Source organism: Paramisgurnus dabryanus, chromosome 18 (genome assembly GCF_030506205.2).
Source record: "Paramisgurnus dabryanus chromosome 18, PD_genome_1.1, whole genome shotgun sequence".
Classification (NCBI taxonomy): domain Eukaryota; kingdom Metazoa; phylum Chordata; class Actinopteri; order Cypriniformes; family Cobitidae; genus Paramisgurnus; species Paramisgurnus dabryanus.
The window spans coordinates 36,824,684-36,842,699 of NC_133354.1; the positions used below are offsets into that span (position 1 = coordinate 36,824,684).

Genomic DNA, 18,016 nt, shown 5'->3' on the forward strand with positions numbered 1-18,016 from the left:
TCCTTTGCCTCCATTTTCCTTTCGTTTTTTGACGGTTTCTCTCTTTATTCTCTCCCACCTGGACCCCCAGAGGAAATAAAAGACAGCACGTTCCACCGCTAAAATGAAGGACCTGGGGGGGCTAAAAACAGAACACAACAATAAAAACAAAGGTAAGATCACTGCTTTAAAAACTAAAATCTTCCCTTCCATTGTCAAATTCCTTAGTCCCCATAAACCCAGTCGCTGTCTCACTTTTCCTAAAGTATCAGTCCAATTTCCTCGTCCACCACCCTCCCTATCAAACTTTATACCTAGAATTTTTATATCATTTTCCCTTAGAGTCACGTCCAGTCCTTCCACGTCTATGTCGCGCCACTGTCCGAAGAGCTGGGCCTCTGACTTGTCTCTGTTTAATTTAGAGCCGGAGGCCCGTCCATAAGAATCTGTTAATTCCAAAGCTCTTCGGACAGATAAAAAGTCAGTCGTTAAAATTGTCACATCGTCCATGTATAAAACACATTTTGCTGTCAAACCTCCTGGAAGTTTGAGTCCTTCGATCCGTTGGTCCCTTCTCAAGAGCTGTGCCAGTGGCTCGATGCATGCCACATACAAGAGCGGGGATAACGGGCAACCTTGACGGACGCCGCTGTGTATGTTAACAGCTTTTGTTAAATGCCCGTTTACGAGAATTTTGCTGGTTATATCATTATACAGCAATCCCACCCATGCCAAAAACCTCCCTGGGAAACCCATTTTCTCCAGTACCCGCAATAGGTACTGGTGCGAGACCCGATCAAATGCTTTTTCAAAATCTAAATTTAGCACTATGAGGCCAATGTTTCTGTCCCTCGCAAAACAGATGGCATCTCGGATCAATATCAGGCTGTCCGTGATCCTCTTCCCGGGCACAGCGCACGCTTGATCCGGGTGGATCACGTCCTTTAAAACCATGGACATGCGTGTTGCTAAAAGCTTGCTAAAAAGTTTGCAATCCAAATTTAAAAGGCTGATTGGTCTCCACGTTTTTAAGTCTGTTTTGTCTCCTTTTTTATGTAAAAGCGAAACAATGCCTAGTCTAAAACTGTCAGGGAGTTTGTCCAGTCTGTCAAAGTCCTTAAAAACCATTAAAAGTTCTGGTGCTAAAATGTCCCAAAATTTTGAATAAAATTCCACGGGAAGGCCGTCACTTCCCGGCGACTTACCTGTTTTAAAATCCTTCATACATTTTGTAAGCTCTAAAAGAGTAAAATCTTGGGTTAAAATTGCACACTCATTTTCAATTTTCATTTCTAAATTTTCCAAAATGTTTTCTATGGCTTTCTTTGTTACCTCTTTTTTGTTGTATAAATCTGCATAAAAAGTTTCTACTTCTTCTAATATTTCTTCTGTATTTCTGACTTCTTTCTCCCCATTTTTTAATTTGGTTATTACACCTTTGTTTGTTAAAATCCTCTTAAAAAAATATCTTGTGCATTTTTCGCCTTCTTCCAGATCTTTTTCCTTGCTTCTTAAAATCAACCCTTTACTTCTTTGTTTTTCTAAATCAGCCATTTCTTTTTTAACCTCATTTAGTTCTTCATTAAAGTCAAACCCTTCATTTACAAACTTAAAATACCTTTGTAATCTTTTTTGCAGTCCCGACATGCATCTTTTTTCTTTGTTCTTTTTTTCAATCCCTTTCTTTCTAAAAAACAGTCTCGTCCTGTGTTTCACCATCTCCCACCACTGTTCACGTGAATCAAAAAAGTCCTGGAGGGTCTGCCATTGACTGAATTGCTCCCTGTAGTCACTAATTATCTCCTCATCCTGCAAAAGGGAGCAATTCAGTTTCCAGATCCCTCCCCCTATCGTCAATTTTGTGGCAAAAGAAATGGTGCAAGACAGCATAACGTGATCGGAAAAAAACAAGGGTGTTAATATAGCATCAGTCGGCGGGCCATCGCGTACGAAAATGTAGTCAATACGAGAGGCATTGGTGCCATCACCACTGAACCAGGTGTAGCCCACCTCTCTCGGATGCAAAGTCTTAAAACAGTCAGTTAATTTAAAATCCTTAACTAAACTCTGCAATAAAACTGATGTCTTGTCAAACCTAAAATCTGCCCCTGCCCTCTTCCTATCAGTCTTGGCTAAAACACAGTTAAAATCTCCCCCTACCACTAATGGTACCCTGCCCAGCATGTGGGACTGCAGTTCCTCTAAAAGCTCATACCTATCGTTTTTACCTGTAAAACCGTACACATTTAAAAGATTAAAATCTCTATCTAAAAAAGTCATATTCGCTAAAATAGCCCGCCCATCTCTTACCACCGTGCTCCCCTTAACCAGAATGTGAGGGTTATTTATTAAAATCGCCACTCCATCGTTTTTGTTAAAATTGGACCCGCTCCACATGGAGGGTCCTGGCGTCCAAAGCTCCTCCCACTTCCTGTAACTAGATAAAAAAGGTAAAGCACACTCTTGTAGCAAGAAAATATCTGACTTTTGAGATTTTAAAAAGGATAAAATAGTATGTGCTCTGACTGTGGACCTCACACTTCTTACATTAATTGTTGAGATTGTGAGGGCCATAATCAATAAATTAGGTAAAAAATGCATGAGCTAAAAAAGGAACTAAAACATTTTATTTAAAGGACTACAAAGTTCATTTAAATCAAAGAATCTCTTGTGACACCTGCTCCTCTTTAATAGTGATAATATTAGGTTCAGGAGGGTGGGTGCCCACCGCCCTAGGATCCACAGAGAAAATCTCTTGCGGCTCCTTTGGCGATGATGTTCTTAGCTGTATTTGCAGAAAAGATACCTCATTCGGGGATGCTGAGGGCCACAACCTGTCTCCCTCCTCTGTACTTAAGCTGGTGGACCTCAACTTTTTCTCCCCTGTTTGACACAGAGGAGACCCCGCAGGTCTTTTCTGCAACTGAGCATTAGGTAACCAATCTAGAGTTGTTCCGCCTCTACTATTTGAATCGTTTTGCTCGGTTTCTAAATCGGGTACCGTTTCCAAAGAGGAGGGGGTCGATTCATCTGACTCCTCCTCCGCTTCACGTTCCTTGTCCGCTTCCATACTCACATTTTGCTGTTCTTGTTGGGGGGGCGGAGTCTCCTCCTCCTCCCGACCGTTACTAATTTCTGACTCCGCCCCTTGGCCCGCCCCTTCCGCTCCATCTCGGCCAGTCCCTGGGCTTGGTTGGGTATTTGAAATTCCCTCCAAAACCTCAGGGACCGCCTCTGTCGGGTTTCTCGCTGCCGTTTTGGCCTTTAATATGTTGGCAAATGATTTAGGGCAATCTCTGTAGAGATGGTTGGATTCACCACAAAGATTGCACTTTCTGCCATTGGTACATTCCTCATAAATGTGCCCAATTTCTTTACACTTGCCGCATACTGTTTCCTGGCATGCCTCTACGAGGTGCCCAAGCTGGCCGCATTTACGACACAGTTTGGGCATCCCCTGATAATGAATGTAGCCTCTGTTTTCTCCCAGCACAATCATAGAAGGAATCTGACTTAAGCCCTGGAAGCCGCGTGGATCCTCCCATTGTTTAATGGGAACTCTCCACGCGGCATTCCAGATGCCGTCCTCGTCTAAAACCTTGACTGGCTGGCCCCGAACAGAGCAATATCTCGCCAACCATATCGCTATGTCCTCTCCACTCACAGTCTCATTAAACATTCGAACAATTACCACTTTAAGGGAATTGTCCGTCAGTTTTTCGACTGTGAACATGGAGAGACTGGCTTTTACCATTTCCACACGAGACCAGAAAACATTTAGCAGCGCAGCGCTTTTAAAACTCAAATCGAAACCACGGTTCTGGGGGAGAGCCAATAAACAATTTACATCCGTTGCCGAAAAACCTAGAACTTTTTGCACGAGTTTACGTGAAAAATCCAGTCTGGACATCGTCATTAACGTTCCATCATTATTTTTTTTAAATAAAAAACGCACGCTGTGGTGCCTCCGCACACCGGCCCGAACAGCCGACATGGTAGAGGCACCGACAGCCTCTTAAAATACGTAAAACAGCCAATAAATATCTAAATGAACGAATGAATAAATAACTAAACTTTAAACAAGACGATAAATAGTAAAACAGCAGAATAAATAAAGAAATAAAACGGCACTTTACCTGTGAAAGCTGGTGTTTTTTCTCCTTCCCGGCGAGCTGTAAATAAACCTGAAGAAAGTAAAAAGAAAAAAACCGCAAGCAGTTCCAGAAAAAAGTTGGAAAAACTATTTTTCACAGGTTAAGTCCGAATATAATCCCTGTTTGAAAAGACTAAAACCACTAATAGGCAATAATCTGTTTTGCAAACAGAGAAGGCGATCGCAGTCCCGTCCCGTTGATTTTAGCCAAAAGGCCGAGAAGCGATACCGGAATAGACGCAGCCAAAGGGGGAGCCGGCGAAGGCGCTGGCTTTTGGGGTGGAGGCTAGCGGGCATTTAACTCTATACGTTCTCATTGTATAACCCAGAGGTAGAACGTTGAGCTAGCAGATCAGAAGTTCATGTTTTCTAAACCCATGCAGAAAACACACACACAAACTGTTGGGAAAAAGCAGTCATCGCTTAACCAAACAGAAACATGAAGTAAAGCTTCAGTTAATTTGCTTGCAGCTTGCAGATCCAATACGTCGATCGTAAAGGTAATGCCGGTAGATCGCACATACCTTAACTGTGTATGCTGCTCCACGCCTCCACGAGCTTCGGGAAACAGAGCGCAAAATTGTCATTATGGTCTTGGATTAACTGTGAAACATGCTTTGCCTTTCTTCTCAAATGTGTTTTCATAAATCTTACGCTGTCCGCTGCAGCTCAGTCGTCTAACTTCTAAAATTTACCAGGATGCGCATTTTTTCCTTGATGCAGGAACTGATCCACGCTCATGAGAGAGAGAGAGAGAGAGAGAGAGAGAGAGAGAGAGAGAGAGAGAATTTAGAATTTTCAAAAAACCTTTATTACAAATTAAAACATTTTCATAACCTCAAATCATAAAAAACAAAGGGGAAAAAATATATATATATATATAGTAACGGAAATAACAAAAAATAAGCCAACATAGGAGCAAAGACCAAATCATCTTCAATAACCAGACACAGAGCTCCTCCATAATACCAAATCAATTCAAAAGAAAGAAGATCATTCATTGCTTTTAAGTATCTAAAACCAATAAGGATTCTAGATTTAACTTATTTTAAAAACTGCTAATATATCATGGCTTCCAGGTCTGTCAACGTTGCTGTGGTTTTTCGACAGCTGTAATATGACGGGTAGAGTGAAAAAAAAAATGTTTAAGTGTTTTGAACATCCCAATCTGTTCGTTTACTTAGTATTTTATTCATGTTTTCGAGTTAAAAAATAATTCTTAAATCAAGATACATTTACTTAATAAGCAAAGTGGCTTAGAATTTAAGTCTTGTTTACTGAAATAAATTCTAAAATGTAATAGGTTAAGGCTTAAAACAAGTAAAAATATCTGCCAGTGGGGTAAGAAAAATAAACCTAAATTGAGTTTATTATTGAATTAAGTTGAAACTAGAATTAAGTTTATTTTTCTTACCCCGCTGGCAGATATTTTTTACTTGTTTTAAATATAAACCTGTTGATTTTTATAATTTATTTCAATTATTACAAAGTATACGATCTGATTTTTTAATCGCGGTGTTTGTTTTATTCCTCGTTTCTTTTCCGTGCATTTGCTTTATTTATTTATTTTTGCTTGTTGCATTTAAATGCACGTTTGATTTGTTGCCACATTATTCTGTGTTAATGTATTTTTTAACATGTTTATAAACAAATAGTGCGTTATTATAATTAATTATATGGCTGTGAATTCCCAGCAAACACAAAACGCTTTTATAACAATTTTCTATTACAATACATAATATCTTACGCCACTTTGCTTACCAAGTAAATGTATCTCCATTTAAGAATTGTCAGATATTCACAAGAAAACAAGACAAAAACAGTAAGTAAGATATTCATTTACTTTTTTCTTTCAAACATGAATTTACAGACGGCTGGAAATTTTAAATAAAATAACTAGACATACCTATTCGGGTCTGCTCCCGTTTGCTGTGATGACGGGGACTTAGTCCAAAGCACATTTTGAGGAATACTTACACATTTTACTTCTTATTTCTTTGGAATTAATTATTATTTATTTTCAATTACAAAGTATGCGATCTGATTTTTTTAATCGCGGTGTTTGTTTTATTCCTCGTTTCTTTTCCATGCATTTGCTTTATTTATTTATTTTCTGCTTGTTGCATTTAAATGCACATTTGATTTGTTGCCACATTATTCTGTGTTAATGTATTTTTTAACATGTTTATCAACAAAAAGTGCGTTATTATAATTAATTATATAGCTGTGAAATATATACAAGAATTCCCAGCAAAAACAAAACGTTTTTATAACAATTTTCTATTACAATACATAATATCTTAAGCCACTTTGCTTACCAAGTAAATGTATCTCCATTTAAGAATTGTCAGATATTCACTAGAAAACAAGACAAAAACAGTAAGTAAGATATTCATTTACTTTTTTCTTTCAAACATGAATTTACAGACGGCTGGAAATTTTTAATAAAATAACTAGACATACCTATTCGGGTCTGCTCCCGTTTGCTGTGATGACGGGGGACTTAGTCCAAAGCACATTTTGAGGAATACTTACACATTTTACTTCTTATTTCTTTGAAATTAATTATTATTTATTTTTAATTACAAAGTATGCGATCTGATTTTTTTTAATCGCGGTGTGTGTTTTATTCCTCGTTTCTTTAGCTCACACAACATTCTACCAAAAAACAGCAGATCATTTTCTACTAGATAACTCCATACACTATGGATTAAAAATGTCCCGACTGCGAACCTGATAAAACCCAGGTAAAAAGCAAATACAAATAAACCATTTTGATTTAGCAAAAGTTTACAAATAAATGCACTCCCTGCACACAACAAGCACGTCTAGTTACCATTCATTTTTTGCGTGATTTAAGTTTCGTCGCATACATTTTGGAAGGCACACGATAAAAACAAAATAAGGCTTTTAATGTATGCAGACTTCATTCTCCGTTGAGGGCTTATCAATCATAATAAACGCTGTTAACTCTTCTCATTGAATGGTCTAAATCCAATGCTGGTAAAGAAATCAAATGTGCATTTCAACGCAACAAGCAAGCCGTAAAGCAATGGATGCAGGCAAACAAACGAGGAATAGCACATACACCACGATTAGATCATCGGGTCTCATACTTTGGAATTAATAAGAAATAATTATTCAGTCTAAAGAAATAAGAAGTAAAATGTCTGAGTATTTCTCCAAATGTGCAGACTCATTACAATAAACGGGAGCAGACACGAATAGTTATGTATGTCTCGTTATTTTATTTAAAATTGACAGCTGTCTAACATATGATATATTTTGATAATACGAAATGCTAAAAAAATAATATAACACCAATCGACAATATATGTTATTGTTATTTTTACAAGTAAATTCATGTGTAGGAGAAAACAAAGCAGCTGTCAGTCCATACTATATTGAGTGGCCATCGTAGTGGTGCAACCTGAACGATGTTTTCCCTACTTCCGGTCAAAGGCGCCATTTTGTGAAATAGGCATATAGGTGACGCTGGAGCACGCGCGGCCATTGTCTCTGTTCAACAAAGCAAGTGTATATATACACATACGCATATTTTTCCTCAATCAATCACCGAATACAAGGTGCAATTCGATGCCAACTGGCCCTTCTCTCTGGTTTCATGTTTGTAAGGAAAATTAAGGGGGAAATTACGATAGCATTTCAGCCAAACATTCATTCGTGCCACGCTGCTTTTCTTTGAACGAAAAAAAAAACCCCTCTGCTCCCCCTACACAATTTCTTCTCCTGTTATTTTATGCTTAAAACAAGCAAATAAATCTGCCTACAGGGTAAGACAAAATTTGTGAACTTTTCCCATAAACACTTAATTCAAGAAAAATTGTCCCACCCCATTGGCCATTTTTTATCCACAATACACATTCGATGTCTGCACGCACCATTGTCTTTGTTCAACGCAAACAATTCTGTTGCGTTTTTCTTTGAACGAAGTGCTCCGCCTAGATAATTTGACCCATATTCACATGGGTTTGTTTCTCGTTTTTTCTTTGAGAACAATCTATATAGCGCTTTCCACAATCGTTTTGGTGTTAGCTTTACGTAAAATAGAAACACAGAAAAGTACTGAGCGATGGAGAAACCACGAAGCGGAACTTATTATGGACCACGGATTGGCAAACAAACTGGCAACCACGCACAAAAGAAGCAAACTCTGGTTTTAAACTCACCTTATTTGTCCCCGGAAAACGCCAGAGTCGATGCACGGAGTGGACGTAGCAAGCCTCGCTTCCATAGCCGAAGGTCAAAAATCCATTTAAACGTGTAGTCCCCGGTGTCCACTCGATCTTACACAAAAAGCCGAGAAGCGATACCGCAATGGCATCCGGAGAAGGCGCTGGCTGTCGGGATGGAGGTTAGCGGGTCAGAGGTCCGGCACTGAAGGTCTGCGTTCATTACTCACCGTGTGTATTTCACTCTATACTTGTAAAAAAACCATACAAATACATACAGAAACAGTTATCACTCATACAAAAAGAAACACGAAGGTAAAGCTTCAGTTAATTTGCTCGCTGAATGCTTTTTGCATGCACATACAAAACTGAACAAAACTGATATACTGAACAACATAGGCCCCAAAATTGAGGAACACCAGTTGTTTAGTTAAACTGATTGAATAGCACTTTGCTTCCTATTTGTTAAATATGAAATGAGACAATAAATTACAAATTACATTTCAATGCCTGCAGCGTGTTCATGTCCACACCACAAATAAAACCGTGTGACCCTTTTTTTTTTTTTGGTTAAAAGTTTGAAAGTTTCGAACCTACGCAACACTCTAAAGACAAATGCTCCTAAATAGTAACAAATAAGGGTTCTTCAGCTTGTAACCATAGCAGAACCCGTTTTTTTGGTACTATATAGAACCTTTTTATACGGTTCTATAAAGAATCTTGCCTTGAAAAGTGCTCACCTCAGTGGTGCTATAAAGAACGATTAATTTATCAGCTGTCAGGAGTGACATTTTTGTTATTTATCCACTTTCTAATGTATAGCACTTGATAAGGATTAACAGTTTAAAAACAGAAATGCAAGACATCAGAAAATACATTTATTTTTTACTTTCATAACATGAGAGGTGTCATACAATAACAAATATGTGCTTTAAAATCACATTCCTAAGTTAAAAATATACATAAAAATAGATATATGGATCATTACACAAATCACTACTCAAAGGAAATATGTTAAATAACTGCTTCAATATTAATTAACAATAACATTTGGCCAAGGCAGTCCTTGTAAATAGACATATAAATAGACAAATAAAATCATGACATATATGCCATAGAGCCTGAGATAGAGAAAAATAATAAGGAATTCTGCTTTTACTACCATCTCAGAAATATTGCCAGAATTGGAGGTTTTGTCTCAAGACAGGACTTAGAGAAACTTGTTCATGCTTTCATCACCAGCAGGGCCGATTATTGCAATGGACAATGGATTAAAAAAGTACTGTTACTTGTTTAAAAACCACTTCATGGCTACGGGCCGAAATACATGACAGATATGCTAATCGAATATGAAACCGATTACTCGGATCAATAGGATCAGGTCATTTAGAAAAAACAAGGGTTCACTCAAAACAAGGTGCATCAGCATTTAGTTATTATCAGCTTTCAGAAGAGATCAGATGTGCTTCAACAGTAGACACTTTTAAATCTAGATTAAAAACACATCAGTTTAACTTTGCATTTACTGAATGATTTAAAACAGTACGAATAAAACAGTACAAAAGAATAAAACAGTATGAACCTTACCTGTTATAAAGGGAATGAAGCTTACGGTATGGTGCTTACCTGCAGAAATAAATAAAGTACAATAAGAACACACAGAACTTCAATTTTCAAAATTATTTTAACAATAAATGATGATTATTTAACTGGTTTACCTGTTTGCGATTACCACAGAATCCCGTCACCTGGCTGCGGTCTTCATTTGGTGAACGGTTCTCCACTCATAATTGACCTATACAAGAAATAGAGAAGAATAATAAGCAATTCTGCTTTTACATGTAGATGTGTGCCCCAAGAACACAGACACACCGGCCCCAAAAAGTTTAAACAGTACACATTTCTGTTATTTTAATGTGGCAAATGTGTCAGCTTTAAAAGAAGCATACATTACCTTTTAAAGAGGATGCGCACTGCGTGAAATACCTTTACTCCCAGCATAAGCAAGCAATTTTCAAAATGCTTTTAAAAGTAATGGTGATTATTTTACTTGTTTAACTGTTTGTGATTACCATGGAATCATGTCACCATCATTTTTAAGCTTGTAAAGCAAATAATGAAATATTGACTTAGTAGGAAAAAATATTTTGGAAGTATCGTGATAAATGATGAAGAAAATATTTTGCAAAGTGATGGTTAGCACACGGTTGATGGTACCTAATAAATTCCATCATATTTTTTTTATTCCTACTATGGAAGTCAATGGTGACTATCTGCTGTGGGTTTACCATCATTCCTCAAAATACCTTCTTTTGTGTTACTCAGAAAAAAACTAATCCTCGTGTTGTTGTAAGCCTGTATGCATGAGTAAATGATGACAGAATTATCATCATAAATTGAAATATCCCTTTAAACTGTATTTCCCCCCCTTAAACCTAAACTTATTTTCTTACAGCAAGTCATTTAGGTAATCAAGAAAATACTTTACCCGTTGTCTTTGTGAGTTAAACAAATACAGCTACGCTTCCAGGTCTGTCGACGTTGCTGTGGTTTTTCGACAGCTGTAGTATGAAGGGTAGCGAATGAATGAATACATTGCAAAAAATCATTTCTTACTTGTTATTTCGAACTGTTTTCACTGTACAAATATCTAGAAAGTCTTAAAATAAGATGCATTTTTTGATGAGCAAAATGCCCTAAGAAAATAAGCCTAGCCTTTAGGGAGAAAAAAACTCAAAATTTAAGCGAATTTGGGCTTAAAACAAGCAAATAAATCTGCCAAAGGGGTAAGAAACAAATCTAGATATAAACACTTAATTCAAGAAAAATTGTCGTAGCCCATTGGCAGATTTGTTGGCTTGTTTAATGTACATGGATGTACAATATTTCAATTTGTCTTGTATTTATTAGCATTTTGTATTGCCCAACGCTGTCTATGTTGTTTAACTGTTGTCATTTTCTTATAAAAGCCTTTATAATTTATTAGTTTGGATGATTGCCATTCCCGAGAACCTCTTATATTGGAAGGAAAAGAATCATCTAAGCATTATTTTGTTGACTGTCTCTTAGACATGTAGCCGTTTGATTGTGGTTCTATTCAATGGCTAGTCTATTCTTTTGGAATGGTCAAACGTCTATTAGTTTTACTGACAGCCCAAATTAAGCCTTGTTTTAGCCTAGACACATATTCGCTGTCTATTAGAAATTATGTAGTCGTTAAATAGCCGCTTTTTTGATGACTAATGTATTCTTGGGCCGTGGTTAGACGTCTCTTGGACAAAATAATCTATTTTTAACACAAAGGTCAGGGGAGAGCGCGAACGCAGTCCCCCACTATCAGAAATTTTGCAGTCGAGATTCCCACATTTGGGGAATTCGCAAAGGGTCAGCACAACCGGAGTGCAATGGCTGAGCCTCGCCCTGGGTGAACCACCTTCATGATCATGGTGTCTCCCCTGCCAGGTAAGTATGAGCGACACCCTTTGAGGCCAGACGGACGCATCTTCCTGTGACCGATCACATCGACGGCGCCCCCGAAGGCCATCCGACTAACATTTCATTACTGTGTGTGACCAGGTGGAAAGCGCACGAAGCCACGTCTGAGACCACACATTCTTCGAGATCTACCCTATTTTTATTCCGTTTCCAGCCCGGTTGAACCGTGTAGAGTGAAATATGTGAAACAATTTAAATCAAATGGATTTAAATTGCGCATTCAAATATATGGTTTCGTTATTACAAAGTAACTTTACGTGGAATAGAAACAAATAAATGTACAGAGCAATCAAGAAACAACGAAAGCATAGCAATTTTAGAACGTGGATAAATAAAAACACAGGGCTCAATGACTTACCCGTTGTCGTTGTGAGTTAAACAAGTACAGCTATGCCTCCAGGTCTGTCGACGTTGCTGTGGTTTTTCGACAGCTGTAGTATGAAGGGTAGTGAAAAAAAGTTTTCAGGTGTTTTTAACATTCCAATCGGCCTCTTTCGCTTTTGTTGCACCTTCAGCTGTGTCGAGGATGTTTAATTCGTCCTCGGATCACCACCACAAACTTGTAAAGAAAATAATTAAATACATTACAAAAACATTTCTTTGTCAGCGTGTTCATTTCCACGCAAGCTTTTCGTTAAACCAATAAAGCCAACGAAAACACAGCAATTTTAAAACACACGGATTAGAAAAAACACCGTCATTCACGCACAGAAGAAGCAAATTCTTTTTTTATACTTGACTTATTTGTCCCCGAGAAGGGGAGCGCACCATTCATGGAAACACTGCAATACCATGTTGATGCATGGAGTGGAAGGAGCAAGCTCCGCTTCCATTTCCGAAGGTCAAAAATCCATTTAACATATAGTCCCCGGATAGGAGACGTATCAGACATTAAACTGATAAGAACAGATTTTTCTTTCGAAAATTTTTTATTGTCATCACATCTTTTTTCAAAAACAAACATGGCTTTAAAGAAACACTCACATTCACAGTCACAGTCATTTATATCAATAAAATATCTTTAAAACGTCAGACAATAAATAACATTTAAGACTTTTTTAAAGAGATGAGACTATTAAAATCTTTTCTGGGTGTTAAAAGGGTAAAAAGCCAATGAGTTTAAGAATAAAACAATGCATGAAATAAAGTTTTTAACAATTGTAAAACAACAACCTAAAATTTTTTTTTTTTTTTTTAAAGTCCTTTATTGTCCAGGGCCGGGGTGAGCCCTTACCAACGTGGCCATCACCCCACTCTACAGAACAAACTTTTTTTATTTTTTTCTTGGTGCCCAGCGGAGATCCCCACCCTCCGGCCCGCTGGCCCGCTGTTCCCGTAGCCGGTGGTGGTCTGGGTGCATCTACGGGCAGCCAGGCACGGTGGCAAGCTGGGACCTCCCTGTGTGGCCCCGGCCCCTTCGTCCGAATGATTATGTCCGGTGCCCCTGCAACACCGTTCTGACCATCCGCTCGCGTGCGTGGAGGGGCACCGTAACACGTTTCCCCACCAGCAGGTTCCTGGTGGTCCAGATGGTGTCCTTAATGGCATTTAGGGTGAGCCAGAGCGAGGTGAACTCTTGTGCTGACAACACCCTCAGGCCCCTACCCACCCCCAGGACTGCGAGCTTGTAGTCCATCTGGACCCCACCTGCTGGCAGGCACGGGAAAAACAGGGGACCGGTTCTGGCCCACAGGTCCCTCGCATTACCGCACTCCCAGAGCAGATGTCGAACAGTCTCCGGTAGATTACACCCAGTCTGTGGACAGACTGGGTTCTTGGCCATACCCCGGGAGTGCATTACCGCCCTGACTGGGAGGATCTCATGGGCCACCAACCACGCCAAATCTTTGTGTCTGTTCTGAAGAGCGGGGTGGGCAGTGTTCCTCCATACTTGTTTGGCCTCCTCTAAAGTGAGGCCTGGAACTGGGCTCACTGACTCCCGGTCCTGTACAAGAGAGACAAGAGATTTGTGATTTGTTAAAATATTTACATCTTGAGTCTCTAAAATGTATTTCTTTAAAAATGTCTTGATAAAACTGTACTGTTGGGGCAAATTAAAAGATACTGGAGTTTTTAAATCAACTGGTAAAACTTTTAAGAATCTCAGGTAGGACCCCATCCAATATCTGACCATAGCTGTCGTCTTGTTCTCGTTGGATGGGGTCACTGCATAACTAATGTGCAGGGCAGTAAATCGGCTTGTTAAAAACAGTCGTGGGTCTGGGAGGCCTATCCCACCATTTTCTGGTCTTTTCTTTACGACCTCTCTCTTTAGACGTTCCCATTTGGACCCCCACAGGAAATAAAACACGGCCCTCTCCAGGTCTGTAAAAAATTGTTTAGTAGGACTAAAAACAGAACATACAAGTAAAAGCAATGGTAAAATTACAGCTTTAAAAATCAGCACTTTTCCATGTAATGTCAACTGTCTTTGTCCCCAAAACCCCAGTCTTTTCCTAACTTTCCCTAACAAGTCAGTCCAGTTTCCCCGTCCACCACCCTCCTTGTCAAATTTAACTCCTAAAATTTTAAGGTCTGTTTCTTTAAAATCCACATCCAGTCCTCCTGTGTCAATGTTCCCCCACGGCCCGAAGAGCAGGGCCTCAGACTTACTTCTGTTAAGTTTAGCGCCTGAGGCCCGACCGTACCAGTCAGTCAAGTCCATTGCTCTTCGTACAGATAAAACATCAGTTGTTAAAAGGGTTACGTCATCCATATATAAAACACAGGTCGCTGTCAGTCCACCAGTCCCAGGCACGTCTAGTCCTTTAATCCATTTATCCCTTCTCAAGATCTGTGCCAGTGGTTCCATACATGCCACATACAGGAGGGGAGATAAAGGACACCCCTGACGGACGCCGCTGCATATATTTACAGCTTGGGAAAGATGCCCGTTAACTAGAATTCTGCTGACTAAGCCGTTGTACAGCAATCCCACCCAAGCTATGAATCTCCCTGGGAAACCCATTTTTTCCAGTACCTGAAACAGGTACTTGTGCGAGACCCGGTCGAATGCTTTTTCAAAATCTAAATTTAGGACTGCTAGCCGAATGTTTCTGTCTCTCGCAAAACAGATGGCATCTCTAATCAGCACCAGACTGTCCGTGATCTTTCTCCCGGGCACAGCACATGCTTGATCCGGGTGGATTACGTCCTCTAAAACAGTAGACATTCGTGTTGCTAAAATTTTACTAAAAAGTTTAATGTCAAAATTTAAAAGTGTGATTGGTCGCCACGTCTTAAGGTCAGTCTTGTCTCCTTTCTTATGTAAAAGTGAAACTATCCCTATTCTGAAGCTGTCAGGAAGTTTGTCTAGAGTCTCAAATTCCTTAAAAACAGTCAATAAATCATGTGCTAAAATATCCCAAAACGTCACATAAAACTCCAGGGGGAGTCCATCCATTCCTGGGGACTTCCCTCGTTTAAAACCTTTAAGAGCAGTATGTAATTCTAAAATGGTTAAATCTTGAGATAAAAACACATTTTCACAACTTACCTTTTTTTCCACAAACTCTAAAACTTCCTTTATTGTCTCGTTTTCTACTTCTTTATTGCAATATAAACTTTCATAGAATTCTGTCACTCCATTCAAAATTTCTTTTGTTGTATGCACTTCCCTCCCACCTGTTTTAAGTGATGTTATTGCTTTAGCCTTTGTAACAATCTTCTTAAAAAAATATCTGGTGCATTTTTCCCCTTCCTCAATATCTCTTTCTCTACTTCTTAAAATTACTCCTTTGCTTTGAGTTTCACTTAAAGCTGACATTTCCTCTTTAACATCTTTAATTTCTTGACTAAAATCCAATCCTTCATTTAAAAGATTAAAATACCTCTGCAGTCTTTTTTGCAGCCCCATCATGCGTCTTTTCTCCCTGTCTTTTTTCATCTTTCCTATTTTTCTAAAAAATTGCCTTGTCCTATGTTTTACCATCTCCCACCATTGTGCACGTGAATCATAAAAGTCTTGGAGGGTCTGCCATTGGCTAAACTGCTCCCTGTATTGTCTAGCTACCTCGTCATCCTCGAGAAGGGAACAGTTCAGCTTCCACAGCCCTCCCCCTACCGTCACACCAGTGGGCAGTGAAAGGGTGCAAGACAGCATCATGTGATCAGAAAAGAAAAGGGGGGTCAATGTAGCATCGGTTGGCGGGCAGTCTCTTGTAAAAACATAGTCAATTCGAGAGGCTTTAGTGCCATCACCACTGAACCAGGTGAAGCCCTCCTCTCTCTGATGCATTAGTTTAAAACAGTCGACTAACTTAAAATCTCTCACTAAACCCTGCAATAAAACCGATGTTTTATCTACCTTAAAATCTTCCCCTACCCTCTTCCTATCCTTTTGGCTTAAAACACAATTAAAATCCCCTGCCACCACCAGGGGAGCCCTACCTAGCATGTGAGGCTGCAAAACCTCTAAAAGTTCATGCCTTTCATTTTTATCTGTAAAACCATACACGTTGAGAATCTTAAAATCCCTGTCTAAAAAAGTCAGATTTGCTAAAATGGCCCGTCCGTCCCTCACCACCGTGCTGCCCTTCACCAAGATGTTAGGATTATTTATTAAAATTGCAACACCATCTGATTTATTAAAATTTGATCCGCTCCACAGTGAGGGTCCTGGGGTCCATAGTTCCTCCCACCTTCTATAATTAGTTAAAAAGGGCAGAGAACACTCTTGCAATAAAAACACATCTGACTTAAAAGACTTTAAAAGGGATAAAACACTCTGTGCTCGGATGTTAGTCCTCACGCTTCTCACATTGATTGTAGAGACAGTGAGGGCCATGAGCAGTAAGGTTTTAAAAAGCATGAACTTTAAAAGAGAAACATTATCAAAATAAAACTACAGATAATTTAAAATCATAAAATTTCTTGGGAAACTTGCTCTTCCTTTATCCCCACGGTATTGGAGACAGGAGAGCAGACAATTTGTTCCAGAGGAACCACAGAGACACTCTCTTGTGGCTCCTTGGGCGATGATGTTCTTAGCCTAATTTGAAGAAAAGAGACCTCATTGGGGGATTCTTGGGGCCACACACGATCCAGATCTTCCACAGAGGAACTATCTGGTTGCTGTGTGGCCCGAAGCTTTTTCTCCTCTGTCTTGGACAAAGGAGATCCCGCAGGCCTTTTCTGCACTTGAGCACTTGGGAGTGAACAATCGGTTTTACTCCCACTAGAATCAGTACTCACCTCAGGCACAGTGATCATGCTGGAAACTGTTTCATCACTTTCATTGTCTTTCTCTTCCTCCCCAAGTTCCTTTAAAACATTTGACTCCGCCCCTGGGGCCACCCCACATCCTCCATCTTGCCCAATCCCTGAAGCTGGCTGGGATTTTGAATTTCCCGCCAAAACCTCAGGGACCGCCTCCTCCTCCCTTTGTTCTTGTGTTTGTTGGCCATGTGGGGCGGCCATCTTGGGTGCCTTAAGCTTGTTGGCAAAGCTTTTTGGGCAATCTCTGTAGAGATGGTTTGAATCTCCACAAAGATTGCACCTCCTGCCATTGGTACATTCTTCAAAAGTATGACCAGTTTCTCTGCACTTCCCACATATTAATTCCTGGCATGCTTCAGCGAGATGCCCCATACTTCCACACTTCCTACACAGTTTGGGCATCCCCTGATAGTGAATGTAGCCCCTGTTTTCTCCCAGCACAATCATTGAAGGCAGATGTCTCAGGCCTAGGTAGCCCCCAGCGTCTTCCCATTGTTTGATGGGAATTCGCCAGGAGCAGTTCCAAATGCCATCCTCATCAAGCACTTTGATAGGCGGGCCACGAACAGTGCAAAATCTACCCAGCCAAACACAAATGTCTTCTCCAGTCACTGTTTCATTAAACATCCTGACAATCACAGTTTTAAGTGTGTTATCAGAAAGCCTTTCCACAGTAAACATAGAAAACTGGGCCTTTACAACCTCAAATCTTTGCCAGAAATCAATAAGCAATGAAGCACTATTAAAACTCAAATCAAAGCCTTTGTTAAAAGGCAACGTCATCAAACAATTAATATCTGTAGCTTTGAAGTTGAGGGCTTTTTGGACAAACTTCCTGGAGAAGTCAAGACGTGACATCCCCAGGAGCTTACCCTCAACTTCTTTAAATATAAACCGCACGCTGTGGTGCCTCCGCACGCCGGCACGAGCAGCCGACATGTTGGAGGCACCAACAGCTTAAAATATACTAAAACACACT

The 18,016-nt window shown here is 39.6% G+C and overlaps 1 long non-coding RNA gene, 1 other non-coding gene and 1 pseudogene across 2 annotated transcripts; all 3 read right to left on the minus strand.

Annotated features, from left to right (window-relative positions):
* Nucleotides 1-9,579: 9,579 nt before the first annotated feature.
* On the minus strand, nt 9,580-10,887 carry LOC141281013 (uncharacterized). The gene is made up of 4 exons (XR_012335371.1): nt 10,814-10,887; nt 10,044-10,120; nt 9,913-9,951; nt 9,580-9,814 (listed from the first exon to the last, which is right to left on the minus strand). It is a non-coding gene; the product is annotated as an uncharacterized lncRNA (long non-coding RNA).
* A 743-nt stretch (nt 10,888-11,630) lies between these two features.
* LOC135753170 (U1 spliceosomal RNA) lies at nt 11,631-11,795 on the minus strand. Its single transcript, XR_010533478.1, has one exon. It is a non-coding gene; the product is annotated as a U1 spliceosomal RNA (small nuclear RNA).
* A 782-nt stretch (nt 11,796-12,577) lies between these two features.
* On the minus strand, nt 12,578-12,753 carry LOC135753223 (U2 spliceosomal RNA; annotated as a pseudogene).
* Nucleotides 12,754-18,016: the final 5,263 nt, after the last annotated feature.